The 19,153-nt window shown below is 50.0% G+C and overlaps 1 protein-coding gene across 3 annotated transcripts in view; it reads left to right on the top strand.

Annotated features, from left to right (window-relative positions):
* The window catches only part of KSR2 (kinase suppressor of ras 2), a 274,031-nt gene that overhangs the window by 157,401 nt on the left and 97,477 nt on the right, over positions 1-19,153 (top strand). The window lies entirely within an intron of this gene.

Genomic DNA, 19,153 nt, shown 5'->3' with positions numbered 1-19,153 from the left:
GTTTTTCTCTTGGGATGACCCATGGTACTGATGGACTATCCCCATTGTATAGATGACGAAACGGAGGCTCAGGGGTGTTGAGGAACTTGCCCGAAGTCGCACAGCTGTCGAGTAGTTGAGTCAGGATTCGCATCTGGGTCTATTCTATCATGACGCATGGCTTGATCGCCAAGGCCCCTCAAATATCCGGCAGGATGCCTTTCTCTAAATGTCCTCTTCTTTATGTAAGGCCGTGGACCCTTTAAGAATTGGATGGCACCCATTAATTCTCTCTTTGGATACTTGCACAGGTAGCCTTTGTGTTAAACATCCAACCTGTGTCCAGTGTCAAGACCGTTGGGTTCCGAGCTCTGGCTGAGCCCAGCTGGGCAGTGAGCCTGGGGCAGAATGGCGAACTCAGTTTATAGCCCATAAGGGTGGCTCGTGTGTCTACCTCGGGAATCAGCAGAGACCCATGTGGATGTCAGCTAGGAGATGTTCCAGAGCCTGGCTTGTTTAGGTGCCCAGGGGGCTGCGGGCCCTGAATCAAGCAAACCAAAATAGCACCCGCAACCCACATCAACACCAGAAAGGCAATTTATCAATTTGTCAGGAGAAATCACTGTCAGAGAGACCAGAAACGCTCCACAAGGGTGGACCTGCGCGGCGGGAGGGTGGGAGGGAGGGCAGCCCAGGGAGCCTGGAGGAGGAGGAGGAGGAGGCGCGACGACATAGCGGTGGAGGGACGGCGGTGGGGCGAGGCAGGGTGTCCTGGCCCTGGAGGGTGGTGCCTGGGTTCCAGTCCCAGCTCTGCTACTTTGGAGCCCTGTGCCTGACCCCGGGCCAGTCAAGAGCCTCTCTGAGACTCAGTTTCCTCATCTGTAAAATGGGGATCACAGTAGACTCATCTCACAGATGTGTGTGAGGGTTAGACAAGCTCCTGTCTGTCAAGTCATCTGCACGGTGCTTGGCACACAGGCGGCGCTTAATAAATGGTAGGAGTTGTTAAGACATTTATTAGCCCCTTTTCGCTATAGCATTTCCGTCCTCCAGCTCCACAGTTAACTTGGGGCTGTGGCTAAATGCCTTTCAGTTGACTCCCCCTTCCTGTGGTCCTGAGAGAGCTTGGAATTCACCTTGGCCTGATGTGGTTGCCGTCAGCAGCCATTTCTGTCTTTGGCCATCGTCATCCTATAAGTGAATGTCAGCAGGGCCACCGCTGAGGGTCTGGCCACAGCTCTGTACTTTAGTTCTGGCCAGAGCAGAAACACCTATAGCTTACCTAATAAAAACAAAAAACAACATGGACTTGTGTGTTCAGACCCCTCCTCCTGCCAAAAAGAGCACTGTGAGGGTTCAGCAGGGTCCCCAACTTTCCCACCCGCCCTGGTCTCCTTCTGAGAGGAGTGGCTTCTCCGTTTGCCTGTGGGCGGGAGCGAAGTCCTTAATTAAAGTCAGCTCCTGGCACTAGGAGGCCCTAGAAGCGCAACTGCCTCTTTGGAGCCAGTGCTGCTCCTTGTATGCAAAGAGGTCGCCCTTCACCTCTGTGGAAGGGAGACGATAGCGTTGGAGTCCCGCTGGGAGAATGAGTGTGCAGCCCCACGAGTGGCTGGACCCCTGGGCCAGTCCCATGTCCACCGACCCTGACAAATAGCAGCAGGAGGCAGCCAGGTGGCGCAGGCTCCAGACTGGGATAAGGGAAGCTCCCTCGGGCTCAGTGCTGCCACCAATCACCTGTGGGACCTTTGTCCCCGCCCCCTCATGTTTAAGGCTCACCCTGCTCTTTGAGGCAGGCGTTAGTATTCCCACTTTACAGATACGGAAACAGAGTCCCAGAAGGCGAATGGTTTTGCCTGTGTGGTAGGAGTTGAACCCAGATCTGACTCTGGCCTTCTCAGATCCTGCCCCTTCAGTGCAGTGAGTTCCTGTCTGTCTCTGGGTCTCAGTTTCCCCAGCTGGACAGTGAGAGACTCCGTGAGGGTCTGCGTCAGAGCTTAGAAACCCTCTGATCCCAGGCTTGCCCGGTGAGCTGTTCCTAGGCCCCATTTTTAACTCACTTAGGAAGCCGGTTCTGGGGACTCTGGGAGGGGCTTTTGGGGGAACACAGCTGCTGGGAGCTGGTCCCCCCTTGCTTGAAATCTTCCCATCCCCTCACTACTCTTGAGTTTCAGAAGAGAACTTCTTGCCCCCGTGCCAGCCCTCCTCCCGCTGGCCCAGCTGCGGCAGCCCCTGAGGCTGTGTCGCTGGCAGGCTGAGTCTCTCTGCCCATTTGTCACTGTCTGCTCTGGCCGTGGCTTCACTGTGAAGGCTGGTGATGTGCCATCTCACTACCCCGGGCCATAATGCCGGGAGGCAGCGTCAGGGGGATCTGGCCATACTGTGGCCAAGCCTCGGACCCTCAGGGTGCTGAGCCACCTCAGACAGGCTGTGAGAAGGACTTCACCTCCTCGGGCTTTACTCTGCGTCCCTGGTCTGGGGGTGATGAGCAGGGAAGGGAGGGCAGTGACAGGAGCCCCCACTTGTGGAGGAATCTGTCTCCAAGGTTAGCCATGTGCAAAACACAACCAATCAGCTTCTCCCGCGCTCTGTGGAAGGTGCTGACTCAGGCTGAGAACCTGCTTTCCAGAGTAGAGAACAGTGGACTTAGCTCTCCGTCCTTGCTGTATTTATTCTGTGTTGCCTCTGGCCTGCGTGTTGCCCCAGTAGTGTCTGATCGGATGCCCTCCGCCCGTGCACCACTTTTGGTCTAACAAGCTGTATGCCTGTGAGTCCTTGTAGGTTCTCTTGGATCCCAGCTGACGTAGGTCAGGCAGCCTCTATGATCCTTATAAAGAGGCTTCTTCCACCTAGATAAAAGGTAATCTTTCATTACCAGCTGGTGAGAGAGATTTTGGGTCGATGGCAACTAACGGTTGCTGAGGTGTCATTGGGCAAGTCACTCACCCCCTGAGCCCAGTTCTACCTGGCAAGGATTGGTGGGGACAAAATGAGGAGTGCATATAAATTTCCTAGCTGGGGGCGCGCTTGGAACACTGAGTCTCAGTAAAGGGCAGCCTTGGGAGCTGTTGCTGTGTGTTGTGTGATGGGATAGCTTGTAACAGTGATGAGAATGGCAGTAATAATAGCAACTGGCATTTGTTGTGTGGACAGCGTTCCAGGCATCATCAGTTCAGGCAAAGCCATTTACTTCTGTTATTTCATTTAAGCTTCACACGCCTCCATATGGTAGGTCCTGTTATTATCCCCATTGTACAGATGAAGAAACCAGGGCCAAGAGGGTTTATCAAACTCTCAAGGTCACGAAGTCAGGAAGGAGGTGGAGTTTGCCCTCATTCTGAATCCACCATCCTTTAGCCACCTACAGAGTAAGGTCACAAAGCTGTCTTCCGCAAAACCTGCTTGCTCTTCAAGTAGGGACCTTGTTCAAGTGGTTTTCCTTGCCCAGTCGGGGGGCTGTGTTGTGGGGGCAGCCTGGGTTTGGGGCTGCCTCCCAGACAGCAGCACCCATCCTGGCTCACCAGTCATTACCCCACAGGGCTCCCGTGTTGATTTCAGAGCACTGGTTGTCCGCATGGGGGCCAGGCAGCTGCAAGAATGAACTGCGGGCAACTTCAGCTTCTGCGACCCCTCCATCCCGAGCATCTCGGGTAGAAGATGCGGAATGACAGGGTACTTCTCCCTCCTGCAGTTTTCGGTGTGTTTCTATATGAGCTGCCTGTGGGGGTCGGGCACTTCAGAGCAGCATCCACCGAAGCGGACAAGTGACTGATGACTCCCAGTCTTCCCCGTCTTGGTCCTAATGACACAGCTGGAGTTTTATCTGAAGCCCCTGTCTTACAGAATTCCATCCTTCACGAGGCGTCTTGGAAGACGGCATGTGCTCACCTTGTCCCGTCTTCCCCTGCCCTCTCCTCATCTTTTGTCCAAGCAACCCCTGTTCTTGGTCTGGGGGACTAGGCGACAGAGAGGTGACCCCTCAGCGGAGGGCCTGGCCTAGTGTCCCTGGGGCTGAGTCAGAAGCCTGATTGGTGGAAGGAGGCAGCAGCAGGTAGCCATAAAGATGGATGATGCCAAACTGCCTACTCCCAAGAAACCAGCCACCAGAAGGGTTATCAAGAGACGCGGGAGGGGGGTGATTATATAATGGGGCTTAATGAGGCTTGAGGCTAAGGTTCATTACCTGCTGGAAGAGGGGGAGGAGGGGCACCTGTCTTCACGGAAGTTTGCTGCCTGAAAAACCACATTCTCGTCTCAGAATCGGGAGAGATGCTGAGAAGTTTGGGTCTGACCTGACTCGGTGGTGGCAATTCCAAGGGGAAAGCACGCAAGTCATTGGAATGACCCAAAGAACTTCTACTCCCCAAGAAAGCTGCTCCTCACCCCTCCACCCCCCTAGCAGACACGGAAAGCCTGTCAGTGTTGCCTGACATTGGTGCTGTACATTGTTGCTATAGTTTAGAAACCCAGGCCCCAGCAGGTCCCTAACATGCACTGATGCTCTGCTACTTGCCAGGCAGGTGCTTTGTAGGCATCCAAATGCATATACCTGGAAACAAACAAACAAACAAAAAATGATACGGAAAGGTTCCTAATGAAAAACAGGTCCCTCACACCATCCCTCTCCCAGGCCTGCCTTTCAAAGGCTCTTTCTGCATCTGGTTCTCTCGGCGGTCACTTCTGCAGTTTAAATTGGGTTCCACTGGGGCTTCTCAAAGGGTGCCCTGTACCAGCTGCGAGAGCATCACCTTCGAGAGCTTCCTAGAAATGCAGTTTTGTGCTGTCTTCCTTCCAGACCTCCCGAGTCAGAAGCTCCGGGAAGCTCCGGGAAGCGGCCCACCACCTGAGTCTTCAGCAGCCCTCCGGGGGTTCTGCAGGCTGACATCTGAGAATCACTCAGTTACATGACAATTTTTAGTTTTGGTTTTTTATTTTGCAATAATTCAAATCACAGAAAAGTTACAAGAACAATACAAAGGACTCCTATACCCCCTTTGCTCAGATTCACCGGTTTTGAACATTCTCTCTCTAATCCCCCACCCCGTTTTCTTTCTTACTTTTACGAACATTTGAGACTAGGTTGCATACTCATATAACCGCATAGTTACCAGATTCAATAAACTTGACATTGAAGCAAGAGTTTCATCTAACCATATTCTAATCTCAGCAATTGTCCCGATAGGATCCTTTATAGCATTTTTTGTTTGTTTGGGTTGTTTTGGTAATAGCATCCGATGCAAGGTCACACGTTGCATGCAGCAGTGTGTCAGTCTGGGTTTGTCTGATGTTTCCTTGTGGCTAGACTCAGGCCATGCAGCGTGGGCACGAATTCTTCTCAGTGGTTGCGTTCTCCTCAGTGAGAGCATGCCTCCTCTGTGGGACCACGGCTGCCAGATCTTTGAATTTTTCTAAAGAAGTCAGAGGCTGTGACTTGTATGAGAAATCTCCCAATCTGAGAAAGTCAGCACCCAATGCAAAAATCTTTGGACGTCGCGTGAGGCAGTATTAAATAGCTCCACAGGCGTGTGGCTTGCACTAGGTCTTGGGGCTCCTGGTTTTTAAACTCTCCTGTAGAATCAGAGAGGTCAGAAGTGGCAGGGGCCTCAGGTATCATTGAGTCCAACCCCTCACCTCACAGACGGGGACACTGAGGCCACAGAGCGGAAGGGACTTGCTCAGAGTTACGCAGCTGGGGTTTGAAGTTGGGACTCCTGATGGCCAGCTGATGGCTGTCTCCGTCACGCTATGACGCTTGCAGACTGTCACCTCTGCTGCTGCTGCTGAAAGTGCTTCAGAGGAAGGAAGCAGCGTCCTTGTTTAAAAGGTGACATGCTTTGTGTGTATGGAGGGCTGGTAGTGTCTGTGTGGCTTTGTGCTGAGTACCCAGCCTCTTCTGGGTTTTTATCATCGACTCTCCTCTGGTCTGCCTGCACAGCTGGCCCTTCCAGCCTTAGCACAGAGTTTGGGCTCAGCATGCAAGAGGCGACCTTAGGCCTTTTGTTGTGATTGCTCCCGCCAGGAATTGTGGCAACACAAATCAGTGGTACATGGTTGGCCTTCGGAGCCAGAGGGGGTCGTCTGGGTCTATGGGGGTGAGTCTGGATCCTCAGTCAGGTACGTGCTGCTGGCGTGGGCAGTCCCATTCCGTGTCACCGGGACCTGTGTCCGATCGTGCCTTTGTCCAGTGACATCCCCTCGTGAGGAACTCTCAGGTTTAGGCGGGTGTCATAGCAACAAGAGGAGAAGGAACGAGTAATGCTGCTGTGAGCTGTACGTGCAGCGTGTCCACCGGGCGTGCGGATTCCTCACTCGTGCTCCTGCGTCCCATTCCACAGACAAGGGAACTGATACTCCAAGAGGAGAAATCGTGATTAGAGGTGATACAGAGCCAAGAACAGGAACCATGGCGCCTTCAGACTCCCAGTTGCATGTGCGGTCTTCTTATAACTTGGCCTGACCTAATTTCCTTGGGATGTAGTGGGTTGTTTAATCAAATGTGTCTCCTGCCCCAAGAAAACTGTTTCTTCCCTAGTGGCCCCATGTTACACATCTACCCAGTTGGGCAAGTGTGTATTTTATCTAGAGTGCTCTTTGGCCCTCCCTCTCCACAGCACCCCTCTCCAAGTCTTGTTGAGTTAACCTTCTAAAACAGGCATCAGCAAACTTTTTTTTTCTGTATAGGACCAGAGAGTAAATATGTTCAGTTTGCAGGCCATGCAGTCTCTGTCACAGCTGCCATTAAAGCACAAAGCAGCCATCGGCAATACCAAGGCAAGTGGGTGTGGCTGTGTGCCTATAAAGCTTATTTACAAACACTGGCAAGGGGCCAGGGTTGGCTAACAGGATGTAAATTTCAACCTCGGTTCTTCCACTTTTTCCAACGTCTCCGTCACCACCACCCTGGTTTAAGCTATGAAGTCTCCAGATGGATCTTTCATGCCCACTTTGGCCCAAATCCAATCAGTGAAAGTAGTCTTCTCCAAACTGGCCCCCAAGCCCAGGTGAAGATTCTACGGTGGCCTCCTGTTGTTCATAGGTGGCAGCCCAGAACCTTAGCATGGCCCACAAGGGCCTGGTGAGCTGGCTCCTACCCCTCCACTTGTCTCTTCTTGCTCCTTCTGCCCCACTGGCCTTTAAAAACATTCCTGCCTCAGATCCTTAGGCTACAGACACCCCCTCATTGTTGTGACTTCATGGGAATCCCACTTCCTTGGGGAAGCATTCCCTAGCCCCCCAGGTTGCATTAGTTACATCTTCTCTCGTTTTCCCGTACTTTCTTCAGGAATCACTAATCACAGTTTGCAACCATCTGTTTGCTTATGTGAGTCTTTGCTGAGTGCCCTGTTTCCCCATTACCAGCCTCATGAAGGCAGCGACCGCATCACTCTCTTGGCCACTGCTGTGTCTGCAGCACTTTGCACAAGGCTGGCCCATGCAGATATTGGTGAACAGACAAGAACATTTCTGAACATTCACTCTGTGGCCAGCACTGAGTTCCCCAGCTACTAGGGATCCAGAGGGCGGAAGGAAAAAGGATTCTGCTTCTAGTGCTCCAGAGCTGCAGAGCTGGCTGGGTTTGGCATCACAGAGGCAGGGACCGAAGTTGCTGGACATCGATGCACTCTTTGGGATTTTATGGATGATTGTCCTGCCTTAATTGACCAGAGAGGCAAGCGGCCAAGCAAAACAGCCAAAATCGATTTTTCAATTGGAAAATGAGGTCTTTATCACTGCATGGTAGTTTGACATATAGCTTGAGACACGTGGTTACAAGCGGCAGATAACCAAACTTGGGCCTTTTTTTTTTTTTAGTAGGAAGGTCATTTATTGGCACATGTCACTGGAAAATCCAGGGGTTAGTAGGCTTCAGGCATGGCTGGCTCTAGGGGCTCAGCTCATGTCAGGACTCTGTCTCTCTCAGCTCTGCTTTTCTCTGGGATGGTTTCACTTTCAGGCTCCACGTGTGGCAAGATGACTGCAGAAGTCTCAGCCCCTTTCCTGTCTGGTCCAGAGGAGAGAAATGAGATAGTTTAGGTCTGAGATGCACTGGTTCAACCAGTGTGGCCATGTGCTTAACTCTAAGCCAATCAGTAGGGCCAGGAAAGTTGATGGAAACTTACTGGCTTAACTATGGGCTGTGGCCTTTACCTTTGGGCTTGGGGACTGAGGGTTTTGTCTCACTGTGCCCACGCTGCTCTGTCCCAGGCCACCGTTGGAGCAATGTCTGCTGAAAGTTGGGGCACTGCCAGACAGGTCGGGGGGGCACTTAGCATCCTCATTCATCTCCTCCTCCTACTCCCCTCTTCTCGGTTTACTTTCCCTGTCAGATCTGCCTGAATGTCTGTCTGTCTGTCCGTCCCTCTGGATCAGTGTCTTTTCCTGTCGGTTCTGCCCAGGAACACTGTCACCCATCTCCTTTCTCCCTCCGTTTCACCTTTCATGCTCTCTGTCTCACGCCCACCTTTGCCTCTCACTGTCCCTTTCTCTCTCTCCTCCCACTCCTGCCTCAGTTACCCACCTTCCAGCATCCTGAGCTCCCCACCCCTCTGTACTGCGTTTCTAGATGGAGATGATCTGGAGATGGAGGGTGAGGGGAAGGAGGGAGGGAGTCCCCACCCCCACTCCGCTTCCCAAAACCAGAGCCCTGTCCTTGGGAGAAAGGCCTAGGATTCAGTGCTAAGTGCTGAGGAGGGGAGGGAGGGGCGATGGCAGGTCAGCAGTCTCTGCCACTACTACTCAACTCTTCTGTAGTAGCACGAATGCAGCCTTAAGTCATCAAACAGGCAGGGCTGTGTGCCAATAAAATTTAATTTATAAAAACAAGCAGTGGGCCAGCTTTGGCTCAGACTTCAGAGCCAAACAAGACTTGGTTTCAGATCCCAGCTGTGCTCCCTACAGGCTGGGAAGTCTTGGGAAAGTGATGTCTCTGAGCCTTGGTTTCTCATCTGCAAAGTTAGGAAAACAGGGAACTTGCTGGTTCATGTACTGGAAAAAAAAAATCTAGGTATAAATAAGGGCTTCGGGAACAGCTGGATCCAGGAGCTCATTGTCCTCAGGACATGTTCTTTCTCTCTCTCTATCTCAGTCTTGCTTCCTCCCTGTGGGTTTCATTCTCAGTTAGGCTCCACCTTCATGGGGGCCCTTGGTCACTTCAGGATTCCATTTTTACAGATCTAGGTGCATTAGAAAAAGGAGTCCCAGTATTAGCTCTGATTGGTCTGATGGGGCACACATATGTCTGTCCTGAACCAATCACTCTACTCAGTTAGATGGAATACACCACACGGCCTGCAGCACTGGCCCACTCCTGAAGCTAATGGGTGGAGTCAACCCCATTGAACCAATTGGATTATGACCAAGGGGAATGAATCTCCAAGGAACTCCAGGGTGATATAACTCCCAGAATCAGGATGCTGAGCAGGCAAGAGAAACTACTGTCTCCTGTAAAAATCCACAGGTCTGGGGGCTGAGCCCCTGCGATTCTTGCTCTTGTTTCTCTCCTCGTTGAGTAGCCAGGAAGGAGTATGAATGATTATTAATTCAGAAGAGGAACATGAACCTGCTTGATGAGTATACCCCTCTCTGCTTACGGGAGATTCCCGCTTTCAGAGGGTGTTCGGAATCTCTTTCCCTTCCCCACCAGCTTTCAGCTGGCCACAGAGCAAGATGGAACAGTTTCTAGTCTAGTGGTTTCCAGCCTTGGTTGTACATTCAAATCACTGGGAGATTGTTTTTAAAAATTCTGATTCCCAGGCTGCTTCCAGTCCAGTGACATCAGAGTCCCGGGAGGGTGGGCCCAGACATCAGTCCTTTTTAAAGCTCCCTGGGTGACTGCAATGTGTCACCAAGGTCAAGAACCCCTGATCCAGCTGGAGTAGCTAGCATGTTCGGAAGCTGTTCTGGGTAAAGCTAAGCTCTTCTAGGATTTGCTGAACTCCAATGACATCAGTGTAGGTGCTGCAAACTTTCTCTTCTCATCTTGAGCCCCAGAAATAAATAGAAAACAGGCTTTGGCCTGTGATCGGGTCCTAAGTGATTTACAGGTGCTAGGGCCCTGCTGGAGCCATAAATCACCAGCACTGTTCCTACTCGCTAACACCCTGGTGACTTCAGGTTATCTGGTCCCCGTGCGGCTTCTTCAGCTGAGCCAGCACCGAGACATCTGCACAGGCCCCTGAATGCACATTTGCAGGAGCGGAGGAAGTGGGTGGGCAGGCAGGTGTGAGGTACAGACAGAGCTGCAGTGCCTGGGGTGTGGGCCGACGGATCAGGCAGTGGGGACAAGGCCAGTGAGGAGACTGACAGCTGTGTGGAGGGTCCTGGAATGTTGCCTTCCCCCCCAACCCTGGAGTCATTCATTCATTGGACAGATGTGTGTGGAGAACTGGCAAAGTCGGGGCTGTGTGGTGGCGTCAGAATAACACTGTTGGCCCCACCCCTCAGGTGTAGAACAAGGGGAGACCCAGCAGGCCCAGGTGCAGGCTCTCTGGACCGGCTGCATGAGGACCTCCTTGCTGTCCCATCTCTCAGGCCGGGCCCAGAATCTGGGTAGTTAACGAGTTCCCATGGGACTATGACAGAGACCCAGCCCCCGACCAGTGTCGGCACCTGGTGACGTTTCTGACCAGCTTCCAGCCAGAGTAAAACACAATTAGGACAAGAAACATATACTGTTTCCAAGTATGTTAGTGAACTTAATAAGCAGCCCTTTAGCTTGAGATAATATCCTTCGCATCTTTTGGTGTTAAATGCCCTTTTTAAAGTGAAATAATGGAGCGGGTAATAGGGTAAGGAAGGGGAAGGGTCAGGTCAAGGAGCGTGAATAAAGGACCCCCTGGACAAGGACAGTGGGGGGGGGAGGATTGAATGTGAGAGTTTGGGGGTGGGTGGGGGGGGAGAGTAATGGGGAAAATATGGGGACAATTATAATTGAGCAACAATAAAAGCAATAAAAGTAAAAACAGAAAACACTGATGATTTGACTAATTAAAAAAAAAAGTGAAATGATGGGTAATTACAGACGGTGATTGCGTTTTATGTAACAGTGCCCTCACTTGGAAACACACATCGCCAACCGCAGGCAGTCCCCTATTTATTAAATTTTATGGCCCATAAAATTCAAGTCGGGAGCCCTTTTTTCTAGTTTGGAGTTTTGAAAGTTGACAATTGGTATTATTTAGTAACAAATCTCTTTCTTCAAAAACAAATCTTCCATAAACCCCAGTGTCTGCAGAAGCAGGTGAAACTGGACTGGTCCTGGGTGACAAGCGGCAGGGGTCTGCCTCCCCGTCCCGGGTCCCCCCTTCCTCCTGTCCCCTGACGGTGGTGGCCCCCGAGGCCCTGCTTTAAACCTCGGTACTGTAATTTCTGTACGTGTTGAGAGTGGGAAACCCCAGGCCCTAGGAGGGAGAGTATTTCCTCAGATTTCTGATTCCCGATTGAGTTCCGTCATCGCAAGGCTGACGTGTCATTGATGAGTTACGGCGACCTCTCCCCAACTCACTATAGATTAGTATCTGGTGGGGGGTGCTCAGGGGGTGCAGTCTTCATTCTAACAGCCTTGGGAGGCGGCGGGCCTGATTTTCTCACACTGAAGAAGAGGAGAATGTAGTCCAGGGAGGAAGTTACGTGGCTTCCTCAGGACCATTTTCCTAAACTTCTTCCTGACCGAGAGGGAGGAAGGGCCTGGGGGCGGGGCTTGGTTTACCAGGAGGTTCGGAGCTCTTTTCTGCTGTTCCTTAGGCCACGAAGCCGGCTCTGGAGTTTTAGGGGAACTATGGCTCTTCCGACAGCAAAACTGTTGAGTTGATCTCTTCTAGAGTTGTCCCCCCACCTGTCCATCCACCAAAAATATTTCTGAGTGCTTACTCCCTGTGTGGGTACCAGGGATGCAGGGATGAATAGATGCGCAAGATCCCCATCTTTAGGGAGTCTCCAGACTGCTGGGGAGACAGATTTAATAGCCAGCCAGCCATGCCACGGGTAAGAGCTGCAAAGCAGGTCTCCAGGATGCTGTGAAAATTAAAATGGGGGAGCGATGATGGTGGGGTAGGGAGCAGGGACACCTAATCTCTCCAGGGACTTAGGGAGGGCTTCCGTGACCTAGTGTCATTCATGCCAAGACTTGACAGCTACGTAGGGCTAACTGCTGGCCCATGGGATGGACGTGCATTCAAGGCAGCAGGAACAGCCAGTGCTGAAGGAGTTGGACAGGTTTCAGGGACAGGTATCTATGGAGGGAACAGAGGAGAGGGATGGAGGCAGGACAAGAGAAGTGAGCCGGGGCCGGGGCCAGTTCCAGGTCCAGGCTCAGGCCCTGACTCACCTATGCTGTTTCTATACTTCTCTTCAGTGGCAACTTCTGCTCTCTGCCAGGTGGGTCTGCTGTGAGTTGAACTGAGTTCCCCAAAAGGCTATGTTGCAGTCTTAGCCCCCTGTACCTCAAAATGTGACCTTATGTGGAGCTGGGGCCATTGCAAATGCAGTTAGTCAAGGTAAGATGCGGTCATACTGGAGGAAGGTGGTACCCCTCTAAAAACAGGGAAGTTCAGACGCAGAAATAGACAAGGAGAATGTCACATGATCACAGAGGCAGCGATGGAGGGGTGTCGCTGGGAGCCATGGAGCTCCCAGGATTAACAGCCATTGCCAGAGGCTAGAAGGGGCAAGGGATTCCTTCAGGTCTCAGAGGGAGCCTGGCCCAGCCGACACCTAGATCTCTGCCCCCCAGAACCTCGAGATAACACGTCCCCTCTGTGTTAAACCTCCCAATTTGGGGGGTCTTCATCAGAGCGTCCCTGGGACACCAACAAGTGTCTGTGCCGGGCCATCTCCAGTCCTGAAGCAGGCGAGTGAGTGCTGTGCAGATGAGTCAGTCTCCCCTCGATGACATCGTCAGTCTGGGAGTAAACTGGGTGCTTTTTGGGGAAAATGGCATGAGCTCTGCTCAGCTGTGAAATTGCTCCTCCATCAGTGCGTTCAAGTGATCGCCTTGCAGATGGCCTCCCAGTGACCATAAAGAGTTAAGTGCTGCTCCCCAAAAAGGCCCTTGGCTCCCTGGATGGCCGTTAGCCTGGGAAGAGAATCTGGCTCAGCAGCTCGCGGGGCCTCTTGGCGGAGGAGGGGTGGGAGCCAATTAGACACAGCTGTTGCCGCCCACCCTGGGGTGCACGGGTCTTTACCGCCTGTGACACTGTGGGAACCTGCTCTTACGGTGCAACCATGTTCCCAGCCAAAAGAGGTTCATCGGGGCCCACTTTCCTTACTGTTGGCACCCCGCTCTCTGATTGAATAGTAAACGAGGTAAGCCACTCCATTCACAAAGGCCACCAGTCAGTTGCATAGGACGGAGTGGGTGTTGGATGGACTTGAAACCACTGTCCGCTGGGTCCCGCCATCCCTCACTGCCAGGTTGGCCGAGTTCGTCAACCTCTCTGGGACTCAGTTCCCCCCTCTGGAAAGTGAGGGTTCTTCTACCTGCCCCGCAGTTGTATGATAAAGATTAAATTCCAGAATGGGTGGCAGAGAGGCTTCTAAAACGAAGAGGGCTGCTCGATGGGGGAAGGCTGCTTGGGAAGGATTGCAGGCAGGTTGCAGAGGCCTGAGGGGAGGCCCCGCCCCTGTGCTTGGAGTCTGCAGTAGGGCACGCCCCGGATCGGCCGGTAATGACAGCTCAGGCTGAGCCGCTGTTTCCTCCACCAGGGTCCTGGCGGCTGCAGCAGAGGTCTCCCAGCCCAGCGTTGTGATGGGTGTTCTTCTTGCTGGTTTTCTCCTTCTGTAAAATATTTTTTAAAAAATAGTGTCTTTGCATATAGATGTGTGTGTATGTGCTGATCTGTATATGTTTATCATCTATATACACTTGAAGGAATACTCATAAAATTTAGTGCAATATTTAAAAAAAAATCAGGTGGGCAAACGATTGCCTGTGGACTGGCTGCCTGATTTTGTTAATAAAGTTTTATTCGAACCCAGGCTGGGGTTAGAGAGCGATAGGGAGGCAAGGTCTTGAAGTGCAGGGTTGATTCCTGTTCTTGTGGAAAAGTTTGGTATTTGTTCATCATGGGGTTCTTTGCATTCATTTAAAAAAAATGTTACATTAAAGTATTTTCATCTTGACGCTCGAGTGTCTTGGCCACCTCCTTAAATTTTGTGCCAGAGGCTAGTGCCTCACTTGCCTCGACCCAGTCCCAGCCCTCAGAAACCGAACTTGAACTTGAGACACAGTCACATGCTCCTGCAAGCCTTTTGTGTGCATCTCCTGATTGCACTGCCCCTCCCTCCGGCCCGAAATGGCATCATGCTGAGTTTGTTTTACTAGGTCTGGCCCATCTTTGTAGAATACCTTACAGTGTTCGTCCCGACACAACGTACAGCTTAGTTTTGCATGTTTTTGAACTTCATAAAAATGGGATCATACTTCACGTATTCTGCTGCTTTTTAAAATTAAACGTTCTGGTTGTGAGATTCGTCAGGTCTGTGGGAGTCGTAGCTCGTGCAGGTTTATGCAGTCGCATACTGGCTTCTCTAATTCTAACGGCACGCGTCTCCCCGCAGGTTAGCGCCCCTGACACTGGGCTGTGCTTTGCAACCTGTGGCCCCTTACTGTCACTGCCTGCTTGGCAGGGTCGGGCGGTAGCTGTCACTTCCTGCCCGTCCAGTGCACAGGGACATGGCTCTTCACAACGTCGTCACTTCTGAGGCTTTGCGCATCGTCGATCTTCCATGAGCTGAGTTTAATGGGAGTTTAAAAGGTCTTCAAAAAATATTAGACTATGACTTGGGCTTGAAACAACAAGCTTTCAATGCCTATTTTCTATACAGAAAGGCCTGAGAACAGAGCAGCATGATATACGATAAAATATGTCTAAATAAATCTAAACAAGATGGTAAAATAACACTAAGTGTAAAATGTTAAGTATAAGAAAGCACCGTCAGAGGTTCATTGGCAGCCTCTCTCTCTCTCAGCATTTCATAAATCAATGACCTTACATCCAATGGCATCTTAAAAGTCAATGAAATATGGTGCTACTCTGTTGAATGAACAGACCACAATTATTAATTAGTGCCTTCCTCTGTTGATGGACATTTGGGTTCTTCCCTGGTTTTTCACTTGGAAGCGTTCTTGGACGTTCTCCTGGCACCCTTGAGTATCTGGCACAGTTTCCCAGACTCCTTGGGGGGTACCAGTCACTGGGGCAGGTGTTAAACAGTCCTGACTGCTGGGGCTCGCCCTGAGCCTCGGATCAGCCTCTCCAGGGAGAAGGGTGAGGATTAGTCCTGGATGCACATGCCTGTCTTAACTTTTATCAGGAAAGGGTTGGAAAGACGGATCAAGGGAAGAATATTCTTAGGAGTAGACCTGCTGCATCTGAGAGCCTGCTCAAGAGTGGTCAACCTGATGAGATCAGATTTTGGGGACATTTTTTGGACACTAGGGCAAGAGTAATTCTTTGTGGCGGAGACCCTTTGTGGTGGGGGCGGACCTGTGAGTACTGTGGGATGTTTAGCCTGCAAGATGCCGGTAGCACCTGTCCCCACCGACACACACATTTAAGAAACCAGTGTGTCACCAGGTGTGGCCAAATGCCCTCTGGGGGCAGAGTCACCTCTGGCTGGGAACCGCCACTCTAGAGGACGGGTAGCTGGTGGCCAGAATGGCTTCATCAATGTGTTGTTCACCAGCAATGCCTAGGTGTCCCTATTACTCCGTGTTCTTGCCAACCTCCATGCAGTCAGACTTCTTTATTAACTATTTCGCCAACCTGGTTGAGCATCAAATGGTCTCTCAGCTTCTTTTCACCTTGCTTTTCCCCAATGGCTGATGAGGTTCATGGTCTTTTCACAAGTGTACCTATCGGTCTCTCGCGTTTCATTGTCTGTGAAAGGTCTTTTTGCTCATTTTTTGTTTTCTGTTGAGTTGTCTCTTTTTCTTATTGACTTTTAGGAGCTAAAAGAATATTCTAGGTTCTAATTCTTTTTATATGAGTGGCACAGATCTCTTGTACTGATCTGTGGCCCATTTCCTTTTCCGTCTCTTTTCATAAATAGAAGTTTCTAACGTTAATGTAGTCAAATGCATCATTTCTTTCCTTTATGGTTTTTGGCTTTTCAAAAACGACCTTATTTCATTAATTTTTCTGCCCCGAGGTTGTAAACAGTTTGTCCTCACATTCTTCTAAAAGTTGTGAAGTTTTACCTTTCACATTGAAGTTCTTAATTCGCCTGGAATTGATTTTGGTGTGTGGTATAAGGCTGGGTCCTATTTGTTTTCCCCCCAAATGCATAACCAATTTCCCAGCACCATTGATCAAATAACCTTTCTTTCCCCCACTGATCCGCCGTGCCAGTGTGCCGTTTACCAGGCATCAAAAGTCACTCAGGACTGTTCCTGTGTTTGGTATTTTTTAAAAGATTTACTTATTTACTTTTAGACAGAGGGGAAGGGAGGGAAAACAAGAGGGAGAGAAATATCAATATTTGAGAGAAACCGCGATTGGTTGCCTCTCGTGCTCCCCCTACTGGGGGACCTGGCCCGCAACCCAGGCATGTGCCCTGACTGGGAATCGAACCAGTGACCCTTTGGTTCATAGGCTGGCAATCAGTCTACTGAGCCAGACCAGCCAGGTGTTCCTGTGTTTTTTATTCTTTTCCACTCATTGTCATCTTGTTTCTATCTTTTAGTTTCCCTTTTTTATATGTATCCGGATAATTTTTTAGATTTTTGCTTTTAGTTTCTTTTAAAACTCATTCTTTCTTAAATGCAGGGTGGAATCCTGGAACAGAAAAAGGACACTAATGAAAGAACTGGTGTTTACTTAATAACAGTGTACCAACATTGGTTTCTTAATTGATTTAAGATGCTAACTTGAGGGGAAGTTGGGTGAATGGTATATAGGAATAATCTGTACTATATCTTCATAACTTTTCCATAAACCAAAAAGTTTCCTGAAGTAAAAAGTTGACCCAAAAAGTTTTTTCTTATTTCTTAATTTCTTTTTGCCTTTTCTGTTAACCCCTTGTCTTAATCCTTAAATCCCTCACTTACTTTTACATGGTTAATTTACCATCTTAGGTTGAAACCATTTATCTTAATCTTTGACCTCCTTTGCCTGCCATCCTTTAAGTTTTTTGCTCCATTAAGTGGAAGTCCTCTTCCTTATAAATCTCCTCTCTTTTGTCTCACCATTTAAGGTAAACATCCTTAACGCCTTCATATGCTGGGCTTCTAACTCCTTTTTAACTTTGAGGTCATTCATCCCTTTGGGTTTTCGCTCAGCTTTCGTCTCTTCCTGGTCATCGACTCTCCTTTCAGTATTTACAGTGTATAATGCTCCCTTCTCTGCTGCTTTCTGAATACGTTTTCTCATTTTTGGTTGTGTTTATAATAGCAGAAAAGCTGGGTTGTGGGAGATGGGAAGGAGCAACCCCCCTCCCCCACGGCCTCCCCCCCCCCCCCCCCCCCCGCCCAAACAGGGAGATGGGAGCCTCATTCCTTCTGCCCCTGAGTGTCAGCAGCAGATTCTGGCTTTCCCTGGGGGCTTTTGCCCTGGAAGATGGGCTGTGGGCCAGCCCTCTGCAGGCTGCCATTTTCTGTGTGCAGATGGCAGGTTTGATTGGCTGGGGCAGCAGCATCAGCAGCATCCTTAACGCCCTGGACAGTGTGGTGTCACCTCCTTGGAAATCCATGGCCCAGCGTCGGGTGCTATTGCTCTTGGGCCTCCCTCGCCTCTGTTGGATGGGCTTCGGCTCACGGCTTACACCGCTTCCAACTTCAGGATGGCCAGAGCATTCTGCTTTGGGGCCTGGCCCAAGGTTTCCGGCAAGATGGCTGTGATTTATCTCAACACGTGCATTCTCCTTGCCAAGAATCTACTTCAAGGTCACCTAGATGATTCCAGGTTCCTCAGGACAGGCAGATTACCACTCTGAGTGCTGGGAGTGGCTGGGCTAATGGCACCCAGCCCTGAGTTCCAGCCTTCCTGGCAGCCGTTCTCCCGGCAATGGGAATAGCCCTGGAAATGGAAATTCCTCCTCACGGGTGTATTCGAACACTAGCCTGAGGGAGAGACATCTCCTGTAAGACTTTATCCTGGGGGCGTCTCATTTCAGCCCCTTTCTGCTCAGAGTGATTTCTCCTCCTTTGAACCCTGGCCTGGCCGCTGTCTGCATTTGAGGTTGGCCTGTGCTAGGTTCACGGCCAAGGAAGGCCTGGTGGACCCAGGGCTCTCAGACTCCACCATGGGCCTGTGCCGAGTGAGGGCCTTTGACATTCCCATTTGGACATCCTGTCGTCTCCTCCTTCCATCAGACCACCGATCACTTTCAACCGATTCAGTGCACAGAGTATCCCTCTGAATGAAGCTCCTCCCCTCTTTCTTTTGGCTTTTTTTTTTTTTTTTTAAGACTACTCTAATTTTACCCAAAAGCAAAGGCTACTGGACAGCTATAAAAAATGTGTCATAATTTTGGGACATGCCCCCCAATATATAACTGAACTTCAGTTAATAATATTTTACACTGTATTAACCCATTCCGCTCTCTAGGCATGTATTTGCAGCTAGCTTATGTTTTTGTGGGTTATACCAGGAAGCTATTTTGCTGCTCAAAGATAAATGTTTTATGAGGGCCTTCTTTAATGGCGTTTTTTTGTTTTTTAACTTTGGAATTTTGTTTAACGAATGATAATAGCAGCTCACATTTCATACAGTGCTTTTGGGCTTAAAAGTACTTTTTGTGTATTATCTCATTTGATGAATAATGATAATTATCTCCATTCCACCCTCAAGTACCAGTAACTTGACTCACCCTATTTGTGAGTACATAGAAAACACCGAGGGTTCATCGGTTCCGGGTGTTAATTAGCACTTAGTATGCTTAGGAAAGGAACCGATAAAGATGATCGAGATTGATTATCATAATATTTAGCATATTGGAATATAGATGGGAAGTAAAACAATTAGGCATGAAAAATGTAGATGAAAGTAAAGATTTTTTTCTTTTGAAGGCCTAGATTAATGATAATCATAAAGGAGAATCATGAAGCCTTTTTAATCATAAACTAAGAGTCTAAAATATTTTTCAAACATAGAAATAGTTATCTGGGTCATCATGTAGACTTAGAGTTTTAAAGTGGCCCCTCCCTGGCAGCTCCTGACTCAGCTATTGATTCATTCTT

The sequence above is a fragment of the Desmodus rotundus genome, chromosome 7 (assembly GCF_022682495.2).
Source record: "Desmodus rotundus isolate HL8 chromosome 7, HLdesRot8A.1, whole genome shotgun sequence".
NCBI classification, from domain to species: Eukaryota; Metazoa; Chordata; class Mammalia; order Chiroptera; family Phyllostomidae; genus Desmodus; species Desmodus rotundus.
The sequence above is the reverse complement of the archived record's forward strand: the minus strand, read 5'-3'. Positions and strand labels throughout refer to the sequence as shown.